Here is a 25,966-nt window from a genome sequence, read left to right as displayed (position 1 = left end):
ATTTGTATTGGGTTATTAATGATTTGAAGGTTTTATTTGAATTAGACTTATATCCTAGTCCGGTTTTATTATAGCATGCTTTTTGATTATTTAGGATTAAGTCTAGATTTTTTGATCTTGTTGTGAATTTTTCTAACATTTCTTTTAAATTGTTAATCTCATTTTTTAATGATAAATTCTCCTCCTCAAGTGTTAGATCTTGAGTTGGATTTGTATTTTCTTTTTGTTCCTTGAGGTTATGATTTTCCTCAAGAACTGATTTGTTTTCATTTTCTAGTTTAATCAATTTACTATTTAAACATGAAATAATTCTAAAAAATTTTTTGTTTAAATTAAAATCTACCTCATTCGGGCCTTCGAAAACGAGTACGGACTCGTGGCTTGTTTCGGGTTCAGACCCGTCTTCATCTTCCGACTCGTCTTCTGTTTCAGCTTCGCGGGCCATCAGTGCGAGGTGGCTCTGATGTTTCTGCTCTTCTTCCTCCGATTCGTCCGAGGAGTCGTCCCACGTTGCTTTGAGGGCCTTCTTTTTGGTTGACTTCGGTTTGTCGAACTTCAGTTTTGGGCATTCGTTCTTGTAGTGTCCCTTTTTATTGCATCCAAAGCAAGTCACGTTCTTTTGTTCTGAGGGAGAGCTGATCTTTTGAAGGTCCTTTTTGCTGAAGCTCCTTTTTCTCCTGGTGAACATTTTTCTTACCAAGTTCACCAGGTGTTCTTCGTCTTCGGAGTCTTGGTTGGAATCTTCTTCATATTCAGGCTTGCTCTTCTTTTCCTTGGATGAACCTGCAAATAAAGCTATACCTTTCTCGGCTCCAGCATTAGTTTGTTCATGTAATTCTAATTCACAGAAAAGCTCGTCTAATTTTAACTTAGAAAGATTTTTAGAAATCTTGTAGGCATCTACGATTGATGCCCACAAACTATTACGTGGAAAAGCATTTAATGCATACCTTATTAAGTCTCTGTTTTCCATCTGGTGGCCTATCGCATGAAGCCCGTTGAGGATGTCCTTGATCCTCGCGTGGAGCTGATTTGCCGTTTCACCTTCCTGCATTTTTATATTAAGAATTTTATTTAAGAGCAGGTCTCGTTTGGTTACCTTGGCGTCGCTTGTTCCCTCGTGCAGCTCGATCAATTTGTCCCACAGCTCTTTAGCGTTTTTGTGTGGACCGACTCTGTTTAGTTCTTCTCTTGTTAATCCGCACTGTAGAGTGTTGATCGTTTTATTTTCTGTTGACGCTTTTTTCTTCAAATCTGCTGTCCAGTCTTCAGGATCCAGTATATTCCCAGAGTTGTCCGCTGGAATTTTATAGGGTCTCGTGACGCTCATCCACTGGTCGAAGTCTGTTTTGAGATAAACCTCCATGCGCTTCTTCCAGTACGGAAAATCGTCCCCGTTGAAGAGTGGAGGTCGTACTGTGCTGAAGCCTTCTTGTTGGGACATCCTGTACACAAGTAAATAGCCAAAAAAAAATATCCCAAGACTTGGTCTTGGATTAGTAGTGCAGGAAAAGTAAAAAAAATCTAGATTGGTGTTGCACCAATTTATATTTAATTGAAAAAAAATATTAAAAAATAAACTAGTTTGGAATAAAGTGTAAAAGTGAAAACCGAAAAAAATAAAAGGTTTCACCCCCAGTCTGATTGGTGGTTGTACCAAATCAGAGCGGTACTTGCTCTGATACCACTTGTAGGACCGTTAGATTCGATAGAGGGGGAGGTGAATATCGATTCGAAAATATCGAGTATAAGCGCAGCAGAAAAGTAAAGTAGACACAGGGTTTTTTACTTCGTTCGGAGCCTGTGACGACTCCTACTCGAAGGCCCATACTCCTTGAGTACTTTCGTTGGACAATTCACTAGCAATTCGGATAATTACAATTTAAGTACAAAAAGATGCTAATGAAAATAAAAAAAAAGCTGTACCGACAGACAAGGAATTTAAAAGAGCGGGAACGTGTCGTCGGAGCTTTGTGAGCGTCGTTGGAGCGCAGAGCAGCAGAGCGAGTAATCTCAGAGTTCTCAGATGTGAAAGATGATCATGAAGCTCCTGCCTGGGGCTTCTTTTATATGTTGCTCCGGGCGCTTGGATTCCTTCCGGGCGCCTGGAATGTGACGTAGTTGCTCAAACCGAGATGCTCCATGTGGTGACGACTTGGCCTGGATATAATTTGCTTTCCGAGCGCCCGGATCCCTTCCGGGCGCCCGGACCACCTTGTTCCAGAAAACTCCCTTTTCCTGCAAAACAAAGTTAGTCCGAGGCAATATATATTCTGCAAAATAGATTGTTAGCACATTTATGAATTAGCACAAATAGTATGACTTAGATTCTGTCTTTCCGAGACCGGAATCTAGTCACGATCTCGACTTAGACATCCGAAATGGATCTAAGCCGGATCGACGCCTAATGTTCCCTTCCCGGGAACGCGTCCTCGCAGTCACTCCCCTCTAGTGACTTACCTCACTTACCTGCCAGACGTCCGGTCAGCCCTTCGACCCGTCTGGACTTCTTGCCAGCTATCCGGTCAGCCCGTCGACCTAGCTGGACTTCTTGCCAAGCGTCCGGTCAGCCCGTCGACCTAGCTGGACTTCGTGCCAGACATCCGGTCAGCCCGTCGACCTGTCTGGACTTATCCTGCACACTCGATCAAAGTGTCAGACAACAACAAAACTAACTTAACCTATTTGTCATTCATCAAAACCTAGGTTAGACCGTTAGTGCTACCCGCACCAACACTACTCTCTAAGGATGACCGTTACTTAACTACTAACTCTACTTAACCGGTATGATTAAAAATCACATGGAAACCCTACCGAAAAATTTCGGCAGAGTCTCCCCTGTACCGGTGACCATATTCAACAATACATGCAATATATACTCAGCCACAAGCGGCTGGAACACATATCAATCAACCACACAGTTAAATAAGCATCAAACACACAAATATCTACTTACTAAAATGAACTCATCCTACATGCAATCTAAACAGAATAATCTCAAATGACATGAACTTAAAATACAACTCAAAATGTTTACAATAACTAAAATGCGGAAACTAAAATTAAAACTTCTTTCCTAGTCCCAAGGCTTCCATAGTCCTGGCATCACACATCCTTCGAACACCTCCTTGTCGCCTTCCTTTCTATATCTTTTCCTTTCCTGTATCTGCAGTAAGAGGAATTGCAATCTATAAGTAAAATTTGCTTAGTAAGCGCTATCTAACTCACAAAATCACGAATGTGCATGTATACGAAAAGAACTAGAAACTATATGCTCTAAAAAGAAATAAAGCATAAACATAACTGCTCATGTCAAACTAATAGCAAAGAAAAGCTAAGGAATCTACTCATGTAATTCTAATGGCTAATCATGCTACTCATCTAATAGGTAAACATGAAAACTACTCATCCACTAGATAAACATGGTAGAACAAAGAACTAAACTTACTGATTTTTAGAACTATATGAAACTTATTTCATTTATTCTAACTTAAACTCTAATACTTTATGTTTATGTAAAACTCGTTTTACTTGTTCAAAAACTTATACTTATAATACTTCAAAATAATAATCAACTTTCTTCTTGGGCCCGGCAACTGTGCTTTTACTTTTGTAACGACCCGACCCATTTGGCGGCCCATTTGGCGGCCCATTTGGCGACCCTATGGTCATCGACCGTCGACCGTCGGCCGAGCCGTTACTACTAGGTTATCTAAACCTAGGGACGACTATGGGAGCCCAATCCAAGGACAACTGAGAGTCCAGCACAGTGCCACTGATAAAAGTAAAATACTTGTTATCTTTTAATTCTTCTATATAATGCCTCGGCATTTTCTTTAACACCTTGTGTGTCAAAATCCCTAAAGTCTTGTCTTTGAGATCTATTTAAGGCCTTGGCCTTTTTCTTTCTTTTCTTTATCTTTCTTATACTTGTTCAAGTAAAATACTAGCCTCTTCAAACATGCTATAACAGATTAAAACAAAGGAAAACAAATCTGAAGTCTTTAGACATGCTACAACAGAAATAAATCAAAGAAAGAAAGATCTGCATTCTTTAAAAGGAAAACTGCATACACTTAGAGAGTAGATGTTCATGCTTGTTAAAATAGAGAAGAAACTAAAACTGTAATGCTAATAAACAGGGTTGATCATGTTTGTTAAAATAGCAAAGAAAACTAATACTATGTACTTAGATTCAAGGCTGTTCATACCCTCTAATTAGCACAAAAAGTCTAAACAGAAAATGCTAAACATAGGGCTGTTCGTGCCCATTAATGGCACAAAAAGATCTAAACTTGTATGCTAAATATAAGGGTTGTTCCAACTAGTTAAGGAAGCATAAGAAACTAAATCTGAAACTGAAATCTTATACTTAGATACAAAGTTAACAAAAGGAAAACTAAAGAGAACTAAATCTGGAACTTGAGCACGAAGGGGAAAACTAAAACTACACGGTAAGAAAACTAAATCTTATACTTGCTAAACTGCAAATTGAAAAGAACTAGATGCTTATAGGAATCTAAAATTCTACACTTCTATTAAATATGGTACACGCCTACTGCCAAAACTAAAGAAGTCTAAACTAAGGCACTATCCAATGCAACCAACTGCATGTTCCAGATTAACCCATTTTATGCTCAAATTTCTTAAAATCATATAATGAATGCTGTGCTAAAATCCCTAAAACTAAAGGGGCAATTCCTCCTGGAACTGTGGCATGGCAGGTAACCAAAAGGAGCTAAATGCTCCTCACACCTATCCTCTTTCGTGTTCTTTTCCTCCATGAAAAATAGGAACCATCAAGTAATAGACATCCACTAATAATATCTATATATGTTGGCAGTTTAATTAGCAAAACAGCTTTCATGAATGTCATACATAGCACAAAACAGACCAAATTAAACTTGCTGAAGACTTAAAACAAAACTATATAAACTGATTCATTGCTTTAGCAGAATTGCAAGGAAGAAGGAAAAAAGGAAGCCTGCAAATCTAATCCGAAACCTCAACTATTCTGTTAAGCAGCGCATTGACAGATTTTTCTGTTAAGCTCATGCCATTAAAAGGTGATTGCTATGTGCAACGGCAAGGGAACCAAAGAAGGAATTTCTACTGTAAACAACTCGCTACTGGAAACCTAAAATCCTAATTGTTCTTCATGCTCATTGCTTAGAACAACAAATTCCAAACTGCACAGTAACTTACGGCAGCAATATAAATTCCTTGCTCCCTACTTCATGCTTTGGAAAATAAATCATATGCCTAACTAAACATCCTGATCAAATCCGAAGCAAGCAGACTACAAGCTAAACAAACAAACAAGCAAACCCCATTTCCTTTCATTAAAGCACACGGCAGAAATCTCAAGACCAAAATTTACAATATACATCGCATTCCAAGAGAACCAGATCCGGAACCCCTCTTACCACAGGTGAGTAAGCGACTTACCTCTTCTTAAACCTACAACCGGAACAACTTCTAGGGCTCGCGAAAGTTGCAAGCTTCGACTCCTTCGTGCTTACGATTCCTCCTCGACGCAAGGATCACGACGGTGAAGAACCACCTCGAGTTAGCCACCCGCCGGCCGCCGGAATCGTGCCCTAGCCGCGGCTTGTTTCCGCCCGAGCTGCCTTTGTCGCGTGAGAGAGGAAGGGATCGGGAGGGAAAAGGATTAGGTTTAGGTCACGGGAAAATTAAGCCTTAAGTTTCTCTTTTAAATTCCCGGATTCCATTAACTTCCTTAAATAGAATTTCCTTCCTTTTCTAAACAGAACCGGTGGCTGGATCACTTGGTCAGCCGGGTTTTGACCGAGCCAAAGGTCGCAGGTTCAAATCCCTAGCCGAGCCTTTTATTCTCCTTTTATTCTGCTATTAACTATTTATTACTTAAATACAATTCGACCCTTATTTGATCAAGTAATAACTGCTAGCCCAGTTGGTTAGCCGGGTTTTGCTCGGGTCAGGGGTTGTCGGTTCAAGCCTCAGCTTGGACATTTTTTTGTTGAAACTTCTTTCGTTTAGTAAAAATACCAAACGGCCTCCAAAAATTACATAAAAATATTCTATAAATTCCTAAAAATCTCTAGAATTTTTCTAAAGCATTTCTAGATTTTAATAAGGTCTTTTAGGACTCTAAATCGTGAAATTTGGGGTGTTACAGTTCCTTTCCATCTTGGTCGTGAGCTACTGTTTATAATTTATAAGGAACCGATAACATGATATTCTGTGTGTGACACCACACACCATGTTATCTACAATATAAATTAATTGAACAACTACATTTATCATAAATGTAGACATTTGACCAATGTGATTCTTATTTCTAGATAAATGTTTATACCAAAAGCTAGGCTTTTAGTATACATCCTAACACTTACCACATTAGAGTTCAAGTTGAAGTTGGAGAGTGCGTGGAGGCAACACACACTGTCAGATTTAGATAAGAAGACTGTGTAGGCCAAGGCTTTAATCTCTAAACTTAACAAGCTCGTCTTGACCTATGAGTTTGAGTTGGCGGGTAAAACAACTAAGCTAGATTCTCACAAAGTCAAGCTGGAAAGTTATTAGGTCGGGGAAGATGTGCGTTGGGAGGCACAAAAAGGTGGAATACTTTGGTCCCAGGACTTCAACAGGCTCTTGAGCCAAAGAATGATAAAGATGTTTAGATCTGGCGCAGAAGGCTGTTGGAATATATACTAAAAGCCTAGATTTTTGTATAAACATTTATTTAGAAATAAGAATCACATTGCTCAAATGTCTACATTTATGTTAAGTGTAGTTGTCCATTTAATTTATATTGAAGATAACATGGTGTGAGGAGACACACAGAAGTTCATGTTATTAGTTCCTTATAAATTATAAATAGTTGCTCACAACCAAGATGGAATGGGACAAACCATTGGAGTGGTTATAGTGTAATTAGGTATTAGTTTATCTTGACTAATAAGTTGCACTAGTACACTATGAGTGTATTGAGCAGGACCATTTGAGGTAGTTTCTTTTTATACTGACTATATAAAAGAACAAAACCTCTGTTATTATAGAAGTGTGTACTCTTAATCATGATATAATAACAAGCATGTATATTTAATATTTATTTCTTTAATTTATCAAAGGGTGTGATTTAGCTCGTTAAATCAATATGCCCGATAAGTTGGGAAATGATATTATTTATATGGCATATTGTTGATTATAGAATGAAACTGTGTCCTAGTAATCTAGGTTGATGATGTCCCCTTGAGGAACTCATAAGGATTGTCATGTAAACCCTGCAGGTGGAGTTAGTCCAACATGACGATAAGGTTGAGTGGTACTACTCTTGGAGCTAGATATTAATTAAGTGAGTTGTCAGTAACTCATTTAATTAGTGGATATTCAATATCTTAAACACAAGGAGACTAACACACTCATGATAAGAATGAGCCCATATTGTAATATGGGATTGGTGCGATAGTGCAATAATAATTCTTTGGTGGTATGCGTTATTATTGATGAATTTGAGTTGGGTGTTCGGGGCGAACACGGGAAGCTCAAGCTCATCGGGAGACCAAAACCAATTCCTCCTCTAGGTCCCTATTGTAGCCTCTTATATAAAGTCTTATATCCACCCAAAGCCTACCTTCTTAAGGCTCAAGCTACGGCCAGCCAAGCCTTGCTTGGAGACCAAGCAAGGGGCCAGCCAAGCTAAGCTTGGAGCCCAAGCTAGGGTCGGCCAAGCCTTGCTTGGTGCCCAAGCAAGGGGCCGACCACACACAAGAAGAAGGAAGTTTTATTTTTTGTAAACTATTTCCTTTTATAGAGATCCATAAAAAGGATTTAAAAGGATGATTTTAATATACAACTTTTCTTTTTTAGATTGGTCATAAAAGGAAATAAAAGGGAGATTTTATTTTGTTAAAAACTTTCCTTTTATGTTGGTTTTAAAAGAGAGTTGTATATTTTAAAATTTTTTCTTTTATAGCTTTCTACAAAGGAATAAAAGAGAGATTTGAAATCTTTCCTTATTTATAGTTATCTATAATGTGAAAGAAATATTTTAATTTTTGTTATAAAAATTTCCTTTTTGAAACCATGTTTTATTTTAAATCTTATCTTTTATAGATATCTATAAAAGAATTTAAAAGAGAGATTTTAATTTATAAAACATTCCTTTTATAACTATCCACAAAAGGAATTTTAAAAGAGAGATTTTAATTTTTTGTTTAAAATCTTTCCTTGCTTGGAGAACAAGCTTGTGACCGACCATGCTATGATAAGAAAGGAAGTTTTATTTTTTGTTACAAAACTTTCCTTTTTTGCCAAGACCAAGGAATATAAAAGAGAATGAGGGGGTGTCTCACCCAATAACACATCTTCTATTCCTCTCTATTGTTCCTTGGTGGCCGGCCCTTGCTCTTTCTCTTCTCTCCTTTTATTTTCTCTCTTGGAGGCCGGCGACATCAGTTGGTGGTGATCTCTTGGTGGTCAGTTGCTTGAAGGAGAAGAAGAAGAGAAGGAAGCTCTCTTGTCTAGCATCCCTTGGAGGATAGTTGGTGGCTGGATCTTGGAAGCTTTGGAAGAAGCTTGGGTGGACTACCTCTTGGAAGATAGTCGCCCACACGACATTCAAGAGAAGGAGAGGAATACAATAGAAGATCAAGAGGTCTATAAGCTACGAAAGGTATAACTAGTTATTAGTTTTCGCATCATGACTAGTTTATCTTTTTGTATAGATCTTGTAAAACCAAACACAAGAGGTTATCGGTTTTAGTTATCATTTTTGTTATCGATTTTTGTTTCGATTTCATGTTTCGATATTGTGCTTTTATTGAGATCTCTATAGTTAAACCTAGTTTACTGTAATAAGCTAAATATCCAATTTCTCTGAGAGACTTTATCTAGGAAGTGGTGGATGATCCCATACCCAAGAAGGTTTAGTGCCTCACCATGTTTAACCTGGAAGCTGATCTTAGAAATAGATATTTGATAACTTCTGTAATATGGTTTAACTTAGGAAGATCTCATCGGTTGAGCTTGGAGTAAGAATGTTAAGTTTCGTTCCCAATCCAAGTTTAATTTCTAAAAGGGAAATTTGGATTAATAATGAGCATCGTTTGCAATCCAAATTTAACTTTAGTAGAGCACATGGGTAGCTAGGATAGTTCTATGCTTGTACAAATTTTTGTACAGGGGAACTAGGACGGTATTCCGAGTAGCAACCAACAAAGGTGCCATCAAGTAGCTAAGAGAGGTTGATCATCTCACTGTCGAACTTCGGGCAAAGTTCTACTGCCTTCAGAAAATTTATGATGATATTCCTAACGATGCCTTCCCCGATTTCGCTTAGTACCTAATTCTTAAAACTTTCTCCCTTTACATTTGAAAAAATGTAATAAACTTTACCTTCACTATTTAGTCTGATTTTGATAACTCATCTTTCTATCATACATTTATTTTGATGTTTACGCCTGCTAGAGTATCTATCAAGTGTAACGATAGTAATATTAGGTAAGCAACCCGGTAAAAATGAGAGCATTATGTGAATCACGTAGTGAGGGCAAGGATGAATTCCCTATTATGTGTCTAGGCGTGAATGCTAACTGACTGCCTTAGTGTGAACGCTGCCTTTAGCCAACCAGGACTATGCAATAGGGTTGAGTCCGTGTTCTTTTGCTTTAGCACGGAGAGATGGATGAATATCTTAAGGCTAAGCAAATAGTTGAGCGTTATGATGTCTGGCAACCGGCTAAGAGTGAATTACGATCAATTTTCCAAGCACAAATATGGTTGTCGATCAAGCGACTGGGTATTGTAGAGCCAAATGAGTAGGAAGGCCAAGCGAGTGACTGAGTACCATTTCTATAAGGGTGCGTAGGACCACACTTGTAACTTGTCCACTCAAGACATAAGAGTTTGAAATTTTTATCTGACCAAATGGTCATTAGGCACTAGGAACCCCACTTATAACTTGACCATAAGGTACAAGAGTTTGGAATTTTATCTGACCGGATAGTCATTAGGCATGGGGAACCCCGCTTATAACTTGACCCTAAAACATAAGAGTTTAGATTTTATTCAACTGGATGATCGTTAGGAAAGAGGAACCTTACTTATAACTTGGCCCCAAGGCACAAGAGTCTGGAATCTTATCCGACCGGATGGTCATTAGGCACAATGAACCCCACTTGTAACTTGGTCATAAGGTACAAGAGTTTAGAATTTTATCCAACCGGATGGTCATTAGATATGGGGAACTTTGCTTATAACTTGGCCCTAAGCCACAAGAATATGGAATTTTTATCAGACGAGATAGTCATTAGACACGGGGAATGCCATTTATAACTTAGTCCTAAGACACAAGGGTCTGGAATTTTATCCGATCGGATGGTCGTTAGGCACGAGAAACCTTGCTTATAACTTGGCCCTAAGGTTCAAGAGTCTAGAATTTCTAGCCAACCGGATGATCATTAGGTACGAAAAACTCCACTTATAACTTAGCCCTAAGGCACAAGAGTCTGGGACAATATCTCTTTGAGTAAAGCTTGCCTGCATTCTCATTAAGCACAATTACTCAACAAAATATATATGTAGTACAAGCATATCCTTAAGTTCGATAGGATTGAAGATAATTGGCTCTCCATGGTCGGTCCAAGCTCTTCCCATTGACATCCTGGATATAATAAGCACTTGAAGTGAGCTTCTGGATGACTTCATACGATCCACCCCATTGAGGTTCCAATTTGCTAACGTCTCCAACTGGCTTAATTCTCTTCCACACTAAATCTCCAATTTCAAAGAATTTAAGGATGACTCTCCGATTGTAATTTTGTCTCATCCTTTGACAATACACCATCAGTTGAGCAACTGCTTTTTCTTTGCTTTCGCTGGTCAGATTTAGTTCCATAAGATGTCGACCGGAGTTATCTTTGTCATACAATCATCACCGATCAGACTCCTGGCCAACCTTTACCGGGACCACCACCTCTCCCTCATAAATGAGATAGAAAGGGGTTATACCTATACTTTCATGAGGAGTAGTGCGATAAGTCCACAAAACACTAGGAAGCTCATCTAACCAACTTCCTCTCACCTGATCTAGCTTGACTTTAAGGCCTCTGATAATCTCCCTATTGGTAATTTTCATCTGGCCATTAATTTGAGGATATGCTATAGAAGTGAAAGCTTGCAAAATACATAGCCTAAGCACCACTCTTGAATCCTCCACCTAGAATTGCCTTCTATTATCTGAAATGAATTTATAAGGGATTCCATACCAGCAGAGGATATTTTTCCATAGAAACTTGATGGCCATCTTCTCTGTAATTTTTGCTAAGACTTCCGCCTCCATTCACTTAGATAAATAATCCACGACAACAAACAAGAATCTTTCTACACTGGAGACATTGAGAATGACCCTACGATATCCATTTTCTATTAGTCAAAAGGGAAAGAAATGATTAAGGTCTTCAAAATCTCTATAGGACAGTGTGGAATACTTGATATTTTTGAGTTGACAAGCAGGTAGTCACAATCTTTGCCGAATCAATCTGCATAGTGGGCCAAAAATATCTGGCTAACAAGATCTTTTGAGTGAGCGATTGACCTCCAGGGTGGCTCTCATAGGAACCTTGATGAACCTCTTGCAGAACATACTTCACATCTTCTGGTTTAAGACATTTAAGCAAAGGATAAGGGAAAGTTCTTTTGTACAAGTGATCTCTTATCATGGTGAACCAGTCGACTTTCTTTCTTATCATTTGTGCTTGCTTTGGATCGGCTGGTGCGACTCCTTTTGGGGGGAAGGAGATTAATGAAGCTCTTCAATCATCTTGTAACTCGTTACTTACTTGTCGATCAATATAAGCTATCAACAGTGTTTGCTCTATTGATTTATCTTGCACCCAAGGAATTAATGAGTCAGCTAACTTTGCTAACTCATTAGCCTTCTGATTCTCCGCCTGGGGAATCTACTGCAGTGTTAATTCCTGGAATCTAACCTTTAATCTTTCAAAGGCTTCTATATACATCTTTAGCCGCTCGCTATTGATCTCAAAATTATCAACTAATTATTGAGCTGTGAACTGAAAATTTGAGTGTATCAAAATGCAAGATGATCCTACTTGCTTGGCGGCTTGTAGTTTGACTATCAAGACCTTATATTATACTTCGTTATTAGTGACCTAATAGTCGAGTCGAATGGATAATTGCACTCGGTCTTTCCGGGGTGATATCATGAGAATTCTCATACCACTACTTTGTCGAGTGAACTATTCATCCATCTAAATTCTCCAAGTTTCTTCGGGCTCCAGGATTGGTATTTTAGCCACAAAGTTGGCTAGGGTCTTAACCTTGATGATTGACCGGAGTTTATATTGTATGTCGTATTCACTTAGTTCTGTGGTCCACTTAATTAATCTCCCTGACACCTCCAGGTTAATAATCACTCTGACAAGAATGATATTGGTAGGGATGACAATGGGACGGGCTAAGGACGGATTTGTCATCCCCATCCCCACCCCATCCTCACTTTTTCAAGTTCGAAGAATCCCCGAACCCGAACTAACGGGGATCAAATCCCATCCCTGCCCCTATTCTCGCTCCCATCTTTGAAATTAATTTTATGCTATTATTATTTTAATATTAGTATTAATAATAATATTAATATCAATATTAATAATATTATTATTATTAATATTTAACAAATATTAATAATATTATTATTATCAATATTATTTAATGACATTATTATTAATATTTTTTTAATAATAATAATAATAATAATAATAATATTATTATTATTATTATTATTTAGGGGTGGGTTTGGGGATGGGGATAATATCCCTATACCACCCCAAACCCGCCCCTATGTTTGAAAAAAAATCCTCGAACCTGCCCCAATCCCTGAACCTACCCTCATCTTCGAATAAATTGAGGATTCTCATCCCGATTTTGAGTTTTCCTCACGAGGCCCTAAACCCATGGAGAAAATTGTCACCCCTAGATATTGCTTAGCACGATGATGAAATGAGAAAGAAAATAAGATCATAGCCTTTGTGCTGTCAAAACTAGCCCAAATGCTAACTTCTCAAGAGTAATATAGCAACATTTAACATCTTTCAATAAATGACTTAAAAAGTACATTGGTTGTTGCTCATTATTCTCTTGTCTCACTAGGACAGATCCAGCAACCCCATTAGTAGTGGACAAGTACACCTATAGTGTTTCTCTAGCCACGGGCTTAGCGAGAATAGGCAGATTTGATAAATAGTCTTTAAGTTCCTCCAGAGCCCTATCATATTCCACATTCCATTAAAATTTAGTGACTCAGCAAAGTATCTTGAAAAACAGGAGGCTCTGATTGGATTATGTTGAGATAAACTAGGATAATGCAGTGATTCATCCGGTCAGCTGTTGCGTTTCCTTCATATTACGCGACGAAGCCATATTACGAAGGGTCTATACTTTACTCAGGTTGGCCTCGATCACTCGCTCGGTCACCACATAGCCAAGGAAACAATCACTTTTATCTCCAAATAAGCATTTGTTAGTGTTCAACTTGAGCCCGTACGTCCATAATGTGTTGCATATTTCATCAATATCTGCCACCAAATCTGTCGATCAATAGGATTTAATCAAGATGTCATTGACATATACTTTCATGTTTCTTTTGATCTGATCTTGAAAGATTTGTTCATGATCCATTGATAAGTTGGCCTTGCCATTTTTAGTTTGAACAACATAATATTATAACAATAAGTTCCATTGACAGTGATGAAACTAACTTTTTCCTGATTCTTTTTAGAGAGTGACACCTGGTAACCTTAATGAGCATCAAGCATGCATATTAACTCGCATCTAGAAGTTGAATCCACCATTTGATCAATGTGGGGTAAAGGATAATAATCCTTTGGGCATACCTTGTTTAGGTCTAAGAAATCAATGTAGTCACGCCATTTATTCTCAGACTTGGATTCCAGCACCACATTAGCTAGCCAAGCTTGGAACTGTAACTCTCGAATATGACATGCTTCTAACAGCTTGTCGACTTCCTCTCAGATGATCTTGTTCTAATCGGCTCTGAAGTCCCTTTTCTTTTGCTTGACTGGCTGTGCATCCGAGAGGACATGGAATATGTGCTCCCTCATGATTGGCTATATGCCCATGATTTCCTATGGTGTCCAAGCGAATACATCATTATTGCGTGTCAAACATGTGACCAACTCCTTTTTTAGTTCTAGGGGTATGTCGACTTCTATCTAAGTGGTGGCATCTGGTTGATCTAGGTGGATTTGTACTTCTTCTTTTTCCTCTTGAAGCGGGCTAGGGGTGTATCAGGTATTGCATTCATCCCTGCTTATTGGATCTTGAGGGCTTTTCATGCCTTGGTTTTGATGATATCTACATAACATCTCTATGCTACTAGTTGGTCTTCTTTTACTTCGCCACTAAATCATCTACTGGGAACTTGATCTTCTGGTAGAAGGTCGAAACGACCGCGTGGAACTCATTTCATGTCAACCTTCCCAAGATCACATTATATGTAGAAGGCGCGTCCATCACTATAAATGTTGACCGTTGAGTCCTCATCAGGGGCTCCTTCTTGAGAGAAATAACAAGCCTAATTTACCGAAGCGACTATACTTCATTACCAGTGAATTCATATAACGGTATTTCCATGGGTTGGAGCTCACTCCTTTCAATCTGTAGTTAGTCGAATGTCTTCTTGAAGATGAGATTCATAAAGCTACCTGTTTCAACAAAAATCTTGTACACATTATAGTTAGCGATAGAAGCTTTGATAATCAGGGTGTTATCGTGGGGTACTTCCATCCCCTCAAGATCTTTAAGACCAAAACTAATCTTAGGGCTTTGGCCTACTCTTGGTTGCAGCTCACTTCATGAATTTCCAACCAACACCCATGGGACTTTCTTACCCTATTAGAGTCCTCGTCGGTCTAATCACCCATTATCATGCCGACATCTTCTTGAATGGTGTTACCATGATATTCTTCTTATCGAGTCTGAGAGCGCTCGGGCTTGGCTACAGGGAGGATAGGGGCCAACTATTTTGTGGTTGGGGCACCTGATTCAGTCGATCGATATTGGTGGGGCACCTCCCCGGAGGTCCGCTATGCTGCTGATTTTGTCATCTATTATTTTGAGGAGGCTACTGGTGTAACACCCCACCCTCCTCACTACTGGACTGTGAGGGTGGAGCGCTACTGTACTACTAACTTTACTTAACTATCCTTGTTCACATGTTGATAGAAATTCCTAAAACTCTCGGAGAACTCAAAACATACAATTAACTAGCAGCGGAAGACTAAATGAATCATCTAATACATTCTTAATAAATGGCAATCTTAATAAATCCTTATGCTAGGTCCCAAGGCTTCTATAGTCCAGACATCACACATCCATCCGCACCTCCTTGTCGCCTTCCTTTGCTATAACTTTTCCTTTCCTTTATCTGCAGTAAGAGGAAAATGCAACTATAAGCAAGATTGCTTAGTAAGCGCTATCTAACTCACAAAACTCGAATATGCATGTAACTGGAAGAAGTCTAAAACTGAATGCTCAGAAAGAAATACTACTCATACTCATCTACTAATAAAAGAACAAGACATGCTGAAATACTAAACATGTAAAGCTACTCATGCTCAGAAAATAGCAAAGAACAGTAAGCTAATCTAAATAACATGCTAGCATAAAAGAAAACTCAGCTTGCTGATTTTAAAACAAAGTGAAACTTAATTCATCTATTCTAAACTTATTCTTTAATTCACTTGTTTAAAACTTATTCTTTAATACTTTATACTTATGTAAAAAAATTGCTTTACTTGTTCAAAAACTTATACTTAAATACTTCAAAATAATAATCAACTTCTTTTGGGCCCGGCAACTGTGCTTTTACTTTTGTAACGACCCGACCCATTTGGCGGCCCATTTGGCGACCCTCGGGTCGTCGACCGTCGGCCGTGTCGTTACTACTAGGTTATCTAAACCTAGGGACGACTATGGGAGCCCAACCCAAGGACAACTGAGAGTCCAGCACAGTGCCACTGATAAAAGTAAAATACTTGTTATCTTTTAATACTTCTAATATATAATGTCTCGGCATTTTCTTTAGCACCTTGTGTGTCAAATTCCCTAAAGTCTTGACTTTGGGATCTACTTAAGGCCTTGGCCTTTTTCTTTCTTTTCTTTATCTTTCTTATACTTTTCTTAAACTCAAAATACTGATAGGGAACTCAAAATTTATAATTGAAATGCTTAATGAAAAATCTACACTGCAATGCTTAATTAAAATCTGCATTATAAGTGTACATAAAAATCTGCACTATAGGCTTAATTAAAATCTGCACTATAAGCTTAAATAAAAATCTGCACTATAAGCTTAATTAAAATCTGCACTATAAGCTTAATTAAAATCTGCACTATAAGCCTAAATAAAAATCTGCACTATGAGCTTAATTAAAATCTGCACTATAGGCTTAATTAAAATCTGCACTATAAGCCTAAATCAAAATCTGCACTATGAGCTTAATTAAAATCTGCACTATAAGCCTACATAAAAATCTGCACTATAAGCTTAATTAAAATCTGCACTATATGCTTAATTAAAAATCTGCACTATAAGCGCTTCTCATGCTTCGAATTCAAGAAGAACAAAGGTCTGAAACTACTCCTACTGCAGGTGAGAAGCACTTACCTTGATTCTTGGACTCACAACCGAACAAAAAGGGCATCTAGGACCTTGGACGGCCGCCGGAGATGATACCCTATTCCCGAGCTCCGCCATCGTACGCAGAAGAGAAGGAGAGAATGGTTTAAGTCACGGGAAAACAGAGCATCAACTTATCCCCTTTTATAATCCAATATTCTGTTAATTATCTTAAATAAATTTGCTACTTTTTCTAAACAAACAAATCCAACATCAACTTATCCCTTTTATAATCCAATATTCTGTTAATTATCTTAAATAAATTTGCTACTTTTTCTAAACAAACAAATCCAACATCAACTTATCCCTTTTATAATCCAATATTCCGTTAACTATCTTAAATAAATTCGCTACCTTTTCTAAACAGAAAAATCTGTTTGCCCACTTGGTTAGCTGGGTTTTGACCAAGTCAAAGGTCATGGGTTCAATTCTCGGTTTGGACATTTTTTTGTCGAAACTTCCTTCGTTTAGTAAAAATACCAAACAACCTCCAAAAATTACATAAAAATAATCTAAAAATTTCTAAAAATCTCTAGAATATTTCTAAAATATTTCTAAATATTTTTAAGAACTTTTAGAACTCCTAATGAGAAAAATTGGGTCGTTACAACTGGTGCCAAAATCCTTGGTCAACCGCTCAGTGCATTTCTTGATTATACTGGTAGCAATCTTCAGTATCGTGAGTCCCTGACCGGTGGTAAGTACAGAACGAGGGGACCCACTTGTGAGGTTCGCCGAATGACATCCAAACAACCACACATGGTGGATCATATATGGTCCATGGGACTGATGGTGATGGTTTGTCATGGGTCCCTTGTGTTGGACGGGAGAGGGGGGAGGCTTGTGTTCTATGGAAAAGGCTGGAACATGTGGGACTACTTCTTTCTTTTGGGCTACTTGGGCCTCTTCCACATTAATGTACTTAACTGCCCTCCCAAAAAAAGTTGTCAAAGTCTTTGGGAGGCTTCCTCACCAAGAAGCAGAAGAAGTCACCATCATTAAATCCCTTGAAAAAAATGCTCACCAAAATCTCTAGAGTGACAGAGGGGGCATCTATAGCGACTTGATTAAATCGCTTGATATAAGCCCTTAATGCATCCTTCGGTCCTTGTTTGAGGGAGAACAAGCTTAAAGTAGTCTTGTGGTACCTTAGACTACTCACAAAATGATAAAGAAATGCCTTCTTGAAATCCTTGAAATTGCTGATGGAGTCTATAGGGAGTCGGTTGAACCATCTTTGAGTAGGACCAGAGAGTGTTATCAAAAACACTCTACACTTTACACCATTAGTGTATTGGTGCATCATGGCAACATTTTTAAATTTGAGCAGATGGTCTTTTGGGTCAATTGAACCTCTGTGCTTTCCTATGGCAAGTGACTAGAAATGGCACGGTAGTTTATCCTCGAAAATCTTTACAGAGAAAGGAGTGTCTGGCTATTCGGAGGAACACATAACCGTAGGGGCCTTTCCTTTTCTAGGATCCCGAGCGGGAACATCTTCAGAGGAAGATACCTGGAGTCATTCGAGATGCATAGGATTTTCAAATGGCATTCAAAACAGGGCCCAATGATACGCGATCAGGGATGGTGAGGTAGAGGGGAAACCTGTTGGTTGCCATGGAGCAAGGGGAATGCCGGTCGACAGTTGCGAAGCATAGGAAAAGTTGTTCAACTGATCTGGTCACTCCCTTTGGTCCGCTATGGGGGCCTAGTTATAGATAGTGCTGGGGCATTTGACAAATGAAGCCTAGTTGCCTGTTACTGTTGCATCAATGCTTGTGCCTTCGTGGCTACCAGTAGATCAAGATCCTCCTATATTAATGTGACGTTTGTGAGTCTTCCAACATCTTCCATATTCACGTTTCAGAATCATGTATAGTTCCCACAAACGACACCAAATTTGTTCCTATCTGAAATCGATGAAGATGTACTGCTAATGAGGTGGCTTGCACACTGATCATAGGGGGACCTCAAAGTGGGGAAGTCCAAGGTTTTGAGCTAGCATGTCACGTCACAGAAGATAAGGGGAGAAGGAAATGTCAGTAAATGGGCCAGGGATGGGTCCCCGACACAGTCACTTCGACACTCAAATTAGTTTTGAGACTAAATCCAAATAACTATGAAAATAATGGTAATGAACAGTAAAAATCATTAGAGAGATTACCTACACGTGGAAAAGGGACCCCTTATATAACACTTGTACCCTCAACCCATGTAATGAGGTATCTCATCAAAATAAGATAACCCATCCTGCCATTATGCCTAAATGGTACCTGACATCAGTCCCATCGTTGGGATGATAGAGATGTATACCATATTGGCTGCAAAGATACACTTCCTGGATCTTCTGACAAACTTTTGTGTGGCATTAAATGAGACAATGGACTGATGGCCAAACAGGTTAATAGACATTTAATTGATATTCTTTAGTGGTGTACACGTGTCGCTTGAGAGAAGACCTTGTGGGCCTATAAATGAAGAATTTGAACATTGATGGGCATTTAAGAGGTTTGAGGCATTAATGGTCTCCCAGTGATATGTCCTTCAGGAGAATCAACCTTGTTGGAGTCCGATCGGATCTAGTATACTACCATATCCAATCGGCTTCGGGAGGCTAAGCGTTCGTGAGGTCTTTATGGGGAGGTAGGACTTTTAGTAGACTTAGAGCGATGTTTGACGACTCAACTACTCGGTAGGTCTTAGTCACTTGGAGGCTTAGGGAATTTGTTCTGTGCCACATCCGATCAGACCTGGGAATTGCTATGTCCCTAGAAGATCTCAGAGAAAGGTCAGTCCCATTAGACCCATAGAACATCCGATCAGCACCATCCGACTGGTACTATCAAAAGAAACTTCTCATGTGCTCATCAGAAGACTTGGGATGCTTGGCTACATATGTTGGGCTTCTTGGTCATTGCAAATGTCTGCTACACTTCATCTGACCAGGCTCCGAGGAACTACGCCCTACTCCTTCTAAGGGTTTGACACGCCCCTCCGATTGGACTTCAGGAGCTAGCTCAGTACCCGGATGGTTAAGTTGACAATTTTTGGACTTTAACGTCAATGTCAATTAGCAAACTTGACTTTACTATCCGTTTGGGAGTCCTACCTTATTCACGGTATCAGAGTAGATTTTAGGCACTTAAGGTTTATTATTTACATTCAAAATCTTCAAAATTCAAGTGATTTAAGTCCTCAAAAGGCTCCAAGGGTTTGGGCAAGTTTGAAGGTTTCTTCCTCAACCTCACCTTCACCTTCCTAGTTTTCGTTCTTATCTTTAGGGAGAAGTAAGGTTCTTATTATTAGAAGAAATCTTTGTATAATATCAAGCATGCTAAGTATGAAAAATCACATTGGTAAGATTAAGAAGTTATTATTTGTTTGTAGAGGTCTACCCTATTAACTCTTGTGAAGAGTTGAATTAGTAGAATATTTTAAGGATGAAACACTAAATGTTCCATAGGTTGTGGAGTACAGGCAAGATCTCTAAATCATGTTGCGTGCTTTTTTGTTGCATCGTGCTTTATTCTACTATGTAGATAGATATATTTGACTTGATCGATCACACATAAGCAAACTCATTCTACTAAAAATTGTATTTAGTTTTTGTTTTTTTTATGTGCAAGAATTAAAGAATTTGTGTGCAACTTTTATTCAATTTTTTTTTTTTGATAATTCAGATATTTAGTTTTTACGATCCAACTAATTTTAAAGATAACCCACCTAACTCTATAAAATTTTTTCTATCGACATTAGGGTAAATCAAGAAACATAGATAGATCATGATAATTGACCCAACGTCATAAGTTTTCAAACTTCTAACGTGTAATGTGTTCTGGATAAGATTTGAACCCTCATTGTCTAGGGGACCTGTCTCAATCTTTTATCATCGCATCATAGCCCTGAGGTTGTATTCACCCCTTTTAGTTAGACTATTTGGATTCTAATAATCACCTCATTTATTTATTTATTTATTGCCTAAGTCTTATGTAATAACAACAATTGTTATTGCCAATAGTGCTTAGGCATGGTTAGCTTATGTCAAAACCATCTCCCACATCCCTACCTCTCTCTAAGATCTCTTATCAACATCATAAGGGATGGTTGTGACCTACAAAATTTGTGGCACTTTAAGACAATTTGTTGAGAGAGAATGGTTTTCATCTCTAGACAACCAATTTGTTTGAGCATGGGAATACTACATTTGCGCTTGTTGGACAATCTATTGTCGGAAATATTAGGGAATTAATTGAATTAAAATTGTACAAAATCAATTCTAATTTATTTGTCGAGATGACCTGAGCTGATAATCTCAGGCTGCCAGTGGGACTGGTTCTGCCAAACTTTCGGTGGTCTGAGTCTCGGAGTCGATGTGGTACGTAGCAGAATCAGGAGTCAATCACCAATTCGGAAAGCGAATTCACCGAGTAAGATGCTGAGGCATGCGTTCAACGCAGTTTCCTTGAAACGGATTCACCCCACCTCCGGCTGTGTTTCGAGGTTCTCTCAGGTCATCTGTTTCCCAGGATATAACGGCAAAACCATGAACACAACCAAGCACTGGTTGTTCATGGCGAACTGAGAATGCACCTGAGTGCTATCACGAGTAGTTCAGCCGAGCGGATGCACGACAAGAGAGTTTTATTGGAGAACACGGGTGGATAGAGGTTCGCTCCCTGCTCTTCTTCTTGCTTTCACTTTTGCTTATCTTCCGCTCTACTCTTTTCTCAAGATCCAGCCTCTTTATATAGGAGCTCTCACCTTGCCTGCAATAAATAATCAAATTATGATCATTTAATGATGGGTTTAATGTCGTCATTAATGGGTTTAATGTCTTCATTAATATTGAGATGTTACAAAATCATTATTATTGGGTTTAATGTCGCCGTTAATACTAAGATGTTACGAAATCACCATTAATGAGTTTAATACCGTCATTAATGTTGAGACATTACGGATTCACCATTAATTTCACATTAATGCTTCCGTTACACTTTTGAGCATGTAGCAAAAAGAGATTTAAGTGGCAATATGTTGGTTCATTCTTTTGGGCAAATTTTGCCTCGACAGGTCCGACATTCGACATACGTAGGTCGTGCTCGCACACGAGTCAACCTTGGTTTAGTATAATCCGAGCCCTGGATTTCCACCCACCCCTGCGTACTCGCCGTGAGAGAGTCTCTCCCCATGTACATGTTTAGAACATCAATGCATGCGTCATAATTTAAACCAACAATAAATCCAAGAGACTTCTAATGTGGAACTAAACCCATGCACAATAGAGTCTCTTCGTTTCCACCTCTTTATTCCATTCACATTTCCAACAATCCTCTATATGAATGGAAAACAGGGTATATGATAGCATTCAAAAGTTGAGTCAAATATAGGATAGGTAGGTTTTGTTGGTGCGGGAAGCATCCGACGATCGAACCCGTGTTTTGATAATGACAAAGGGTTCAAAGTTAAGTTGTTTTGTGATCTAACAGTTTGAATGAGCTTGTAGCAAAGTCCTAACTATACTTAGGCAAAAGTCTTAACTGCGGTTAGGCAAGTGAAAAACCCTAGGGGGAGGTAACCCTAGGTCATAGGGGGTGATAACCCTATGCGGAAAGTCTCGGCGGGTCGAGGGCTTCAGGCAAAAGTCCTAGGGGTGGTAACCCTAGGTGTAAAGTCCTGGTGTCGCGAACTAGGTGGAAGGCTGGACGGGTCAGGGAGCGGGCATCCAGCAGAAAGTCCGGAAGCATCGAGCGCTAAGCAAAAGTCCAGTCGATCTGGAGGATCGCACTGGCAACAGGTAACTCTCCTGAGTGGAGTAGGTGAGAATGCGTTCCCCGCAGAGGGAACAGTAGGCGTAGGGTCGACCTAGGGTTTTCGGTAGGAAATCCGAAGCCAGACCCGGACAGTCCGGAGACTATCAATATTTTATTTACTATGACTATTATGTGCTACCTTTGTTTTGCAGGGTATGTGTTTAGGACTAACACATTTTGCAGGAACAAAGGAGCAAGTCACATCTCGGATGAACAATATCTGAGGCGCCTCCATGGAGCTTGGAGGCACCTCGGGTGCAAGGCGGAAGCTGTCTGCGACAAGGAGCTAGAGGCGCCTCCATGGGACTTAGAGGTGCCTTGGACTGATGCTTGGAGACTCCTTGGAGTGGCGTTGAAGGCGCCTTCAGATGGATAATGGACAGTAAGCAGAGGCTTATCGCAGAGTGGATTTCGAGATCAAACTTCAGGTTGGAGGCACCTTGAAGCATGATGGAGGCGCTTTGAACACCCTATATAAGAGGGTCTCGACCAGCAGCTTAACAACACACATTCTAAGCAATCCTTCCGCGACAAACTGCTAACAAGAAGTTCCCGAAGTGCTGTAGCAACATCCCGACGACCCGGAGCTCCAGATTTGATATTCTTGTTGTCGGTATTGCTTTCTTTACAGTTCAAATTGTAATAAGTTTGTAATAATCTTTCGAGCTTATAGTTATTGCCCACCGGAAGCGATCAACGATCGCAGGCCTTGGAGTAGGAGTCGTCACAGGCTTCAAACCAAGTAAACAACCTATGTTAGCGTTTGATTGTGTTCTTTTCTTTTCCGCTGCGTTTATTATCTCGAGTGTTTTAAATCGAACGAAATAGCCACGAGCGCTATTCATCCCCCCTCTAGCGCTTCTCGATCCAACAATTGGTATCAAAGCGGGGTCGCTTCGATTTGGTGCAACTACCAATCAAGCATTTTTTTGTTGTGGTTATTTTCAGTTTTACGGAGTCAATTAGAATTAGCTTAATAGCTACATTCTAATTCTTTTTATGAATCAGTTTTTGCTCAAAATTGGTGTAACACCACTCGAGCTCGTTATTTTAAACTTTTTCCCGCACTACTAATCCAAGACCTAGTCTTGGGACATCTCGTTCTATTTTGTTCTTGCATATTAATTAAATGGCCCAGCAAGAAGGTTACAACACCGTTCATCCCCTGCTCTTCACCGGAGAAGATTTCGGGTACTGGAAAGGATGAATGGAGAATTTTCTAAAAATCCAGTTCGAGATGTGGATGATCATCAAGACTGGGTTTCAACTGCCAACCGACGAAGACGGCAAGCCTACACCCTGCGAGAACTAGGAACCAGCCCTAATCAAGAAGGTGGAAGCTAATGCCAGAGCAACCTGCACCCTCCAGTGTGGACTGACCAAGGAGGAGCTCAACAGAGTCAGTCCTTTTTCAACCGCAAAAGAGCTGTGGGAGAAGCTGATCGAACTGCACGAGGGTACCTCCGACACCAAGGTAAGCAAAAGAGATTTGTTGTTTAATAAATTATATAATCTTAAAATGCAGGAAGGAGAGACAGCAAGTCAACTCCATGCACGTATTCAAGACATTCTCAACTCCCTCCATGCGATCGGGCAAAAGTGTTGGAACCCCAAGATTGTTTTGGTGTGATCAACAAGTTAAGTTAGGTCCTGTTTATTTCTAACCTTGTGTCTAAGTGTGCAGGAGCTTAGGAGCACAGGTACTCGAGCGGAAGACGCAGCTAGCGAGAAGGACGGCACACGGTGTGTCCGAGGGACGAGGCACTGCGGAAGAGTACACCGGCGGACGAGAAGGATGTGCGCGCGATGGTTCCGAGGTACGAAAGCCGGAGCGGAAGATTGCTCGGGGAGCAAGAGACGCTGCTAACGCGAAGGTCGGCACGGGGTGCGATTGAGGGATGAAGTCTGCGGATGAGTACGCTGGTGGACGAGAAGGGACACGCGGCAATTCCGAGGGACGAGAAGCCGGAGGGAAGCACGCTCGAGAAGACTGGAAGATGGATTCGGGTGAGCCCTATTCCGAATATCAGAGATCACCCAAATCAAGCGGATCCGGAGCAGAAGACCCGGACCGAGACGGGGACTTAACGGAGAAGTGGTCCCGGACAAAAAGTCAACTACAGTTGACTTTTTGCTCCGGGACGCCCGGAACCAATCCGAGCGCCGGGAGCTGTCCGGGGCGCCCGGAATGCTTCCGGGCGCCCGGACCCTGATTTTGACCAAGATCGCGATTTACGCGATCTGAACGTTGGGGGATAAAGTTTTATCCCCCCCCCCCCCCCGGGCGCCCGAAACCCTTCCAGGCGCCCCGACTAAGGCTATAAATATAGCCTTGGTCCAGAAGCTTTTCATCAGTTCAGAAATTATAACAACACTTGTGTGCTTACACTGCTTTGATTAACTTCTTTCTTTTTGTGCCTACACTGCTGTAAACGAGGCTTCTCCACCTGAAGGAGTTCTTAGTGCAATCATCTTCCTTGGATTAACAACCTCCCCGGTTGTAACCAAGTCAAATCCGGTGCCTCGTTTTTATGCTTTATTTTCTGCTTAATCTATTTTTCAAGTGTTAGCTTAATTGTTCGAGAAAGGGTTGTGTTTAATTTAGGGCTATTCAACCCCCCCCCTTCTAGCCGGCCCAACGGTCCTACAAGTGGTATCAGAGCCGAGGCGCTTCAGGAGGACTAACCGCCGAACGAAGCAACGAAATGGCCGGACCAAGCATCCACCCGCCGAAATACGAAGGGGATTTCACCACATGGAAAAAACTGATGCAGGTATTTCTTACAACCAATATTGAACTATTTTTAACGATGAAATTTGGCTTCGAAGCTCGAGAGGACAAGGAAATAGATAAATGGACAAAAAAGGAGCAGGCTGACTTCGTGGCGAACGGCAAAGCAGAGTACCATCTGCTAAGCGTACTTCCGCCTCAAGAAGTCAACAGGATCGGTAAATACAACTCGGCAAAGGAACTTTGGGAAAAGTTCCTCGAGCTGCACGAAGGGACGTCCGAAGCCAAGCTCGCCAGAAGAGATCTGCTTCGGAATCAGCTCACAAACCTGCGACTTGGGGAAGACGAGACAGTCGCACATCTGCACTCCAGAATTAAAGAAATAATCACCGGACTCACGAATCTCGGAGAAGAGGTAAGTAACCGAGATTCGCTCAGGTACGCGTTAAATTCATTTCCGAGAAATTCAAAATGGGCATCACTAGTAGATGCTTTTTACATTTCTAAGGACTTAGAAAAAATTTCATTAGAAGAATTTTTTTCAACATTTGAAGTCCATGAGTCAAGATGTGCAGGAATGAAGGAGCCCAAGAACAACGTCGCCCTCAAAGCTTCGAGAGACGAACCTGAGTCGGAATCCTCTCTCGACGACGAGGAAATGGTAATGATGGTAAGAAGATTCAAGAAACTTTGTAAATCTAGATCTGCTAACCATCCGCAGGG

Source organism: Zingiber officinale, chromosome 6A (assembly GCF_018446385.1).
Source record: "Zingiber officinale cultivar Zhangliang chromosome 6A, Zo_v1.1, whole genome shotgun sequence".
NCBI classification, from domain to species: domain Eukaryota; kingdom Viridiplantae; phylum Streptophyta; class Magnoliopsida; order Zingiberales; family Zingiberaceae; genus Zingiber; species Zingiber officinale.
This window is presented reverse-complemented; position numbering follows the sequence as displayed.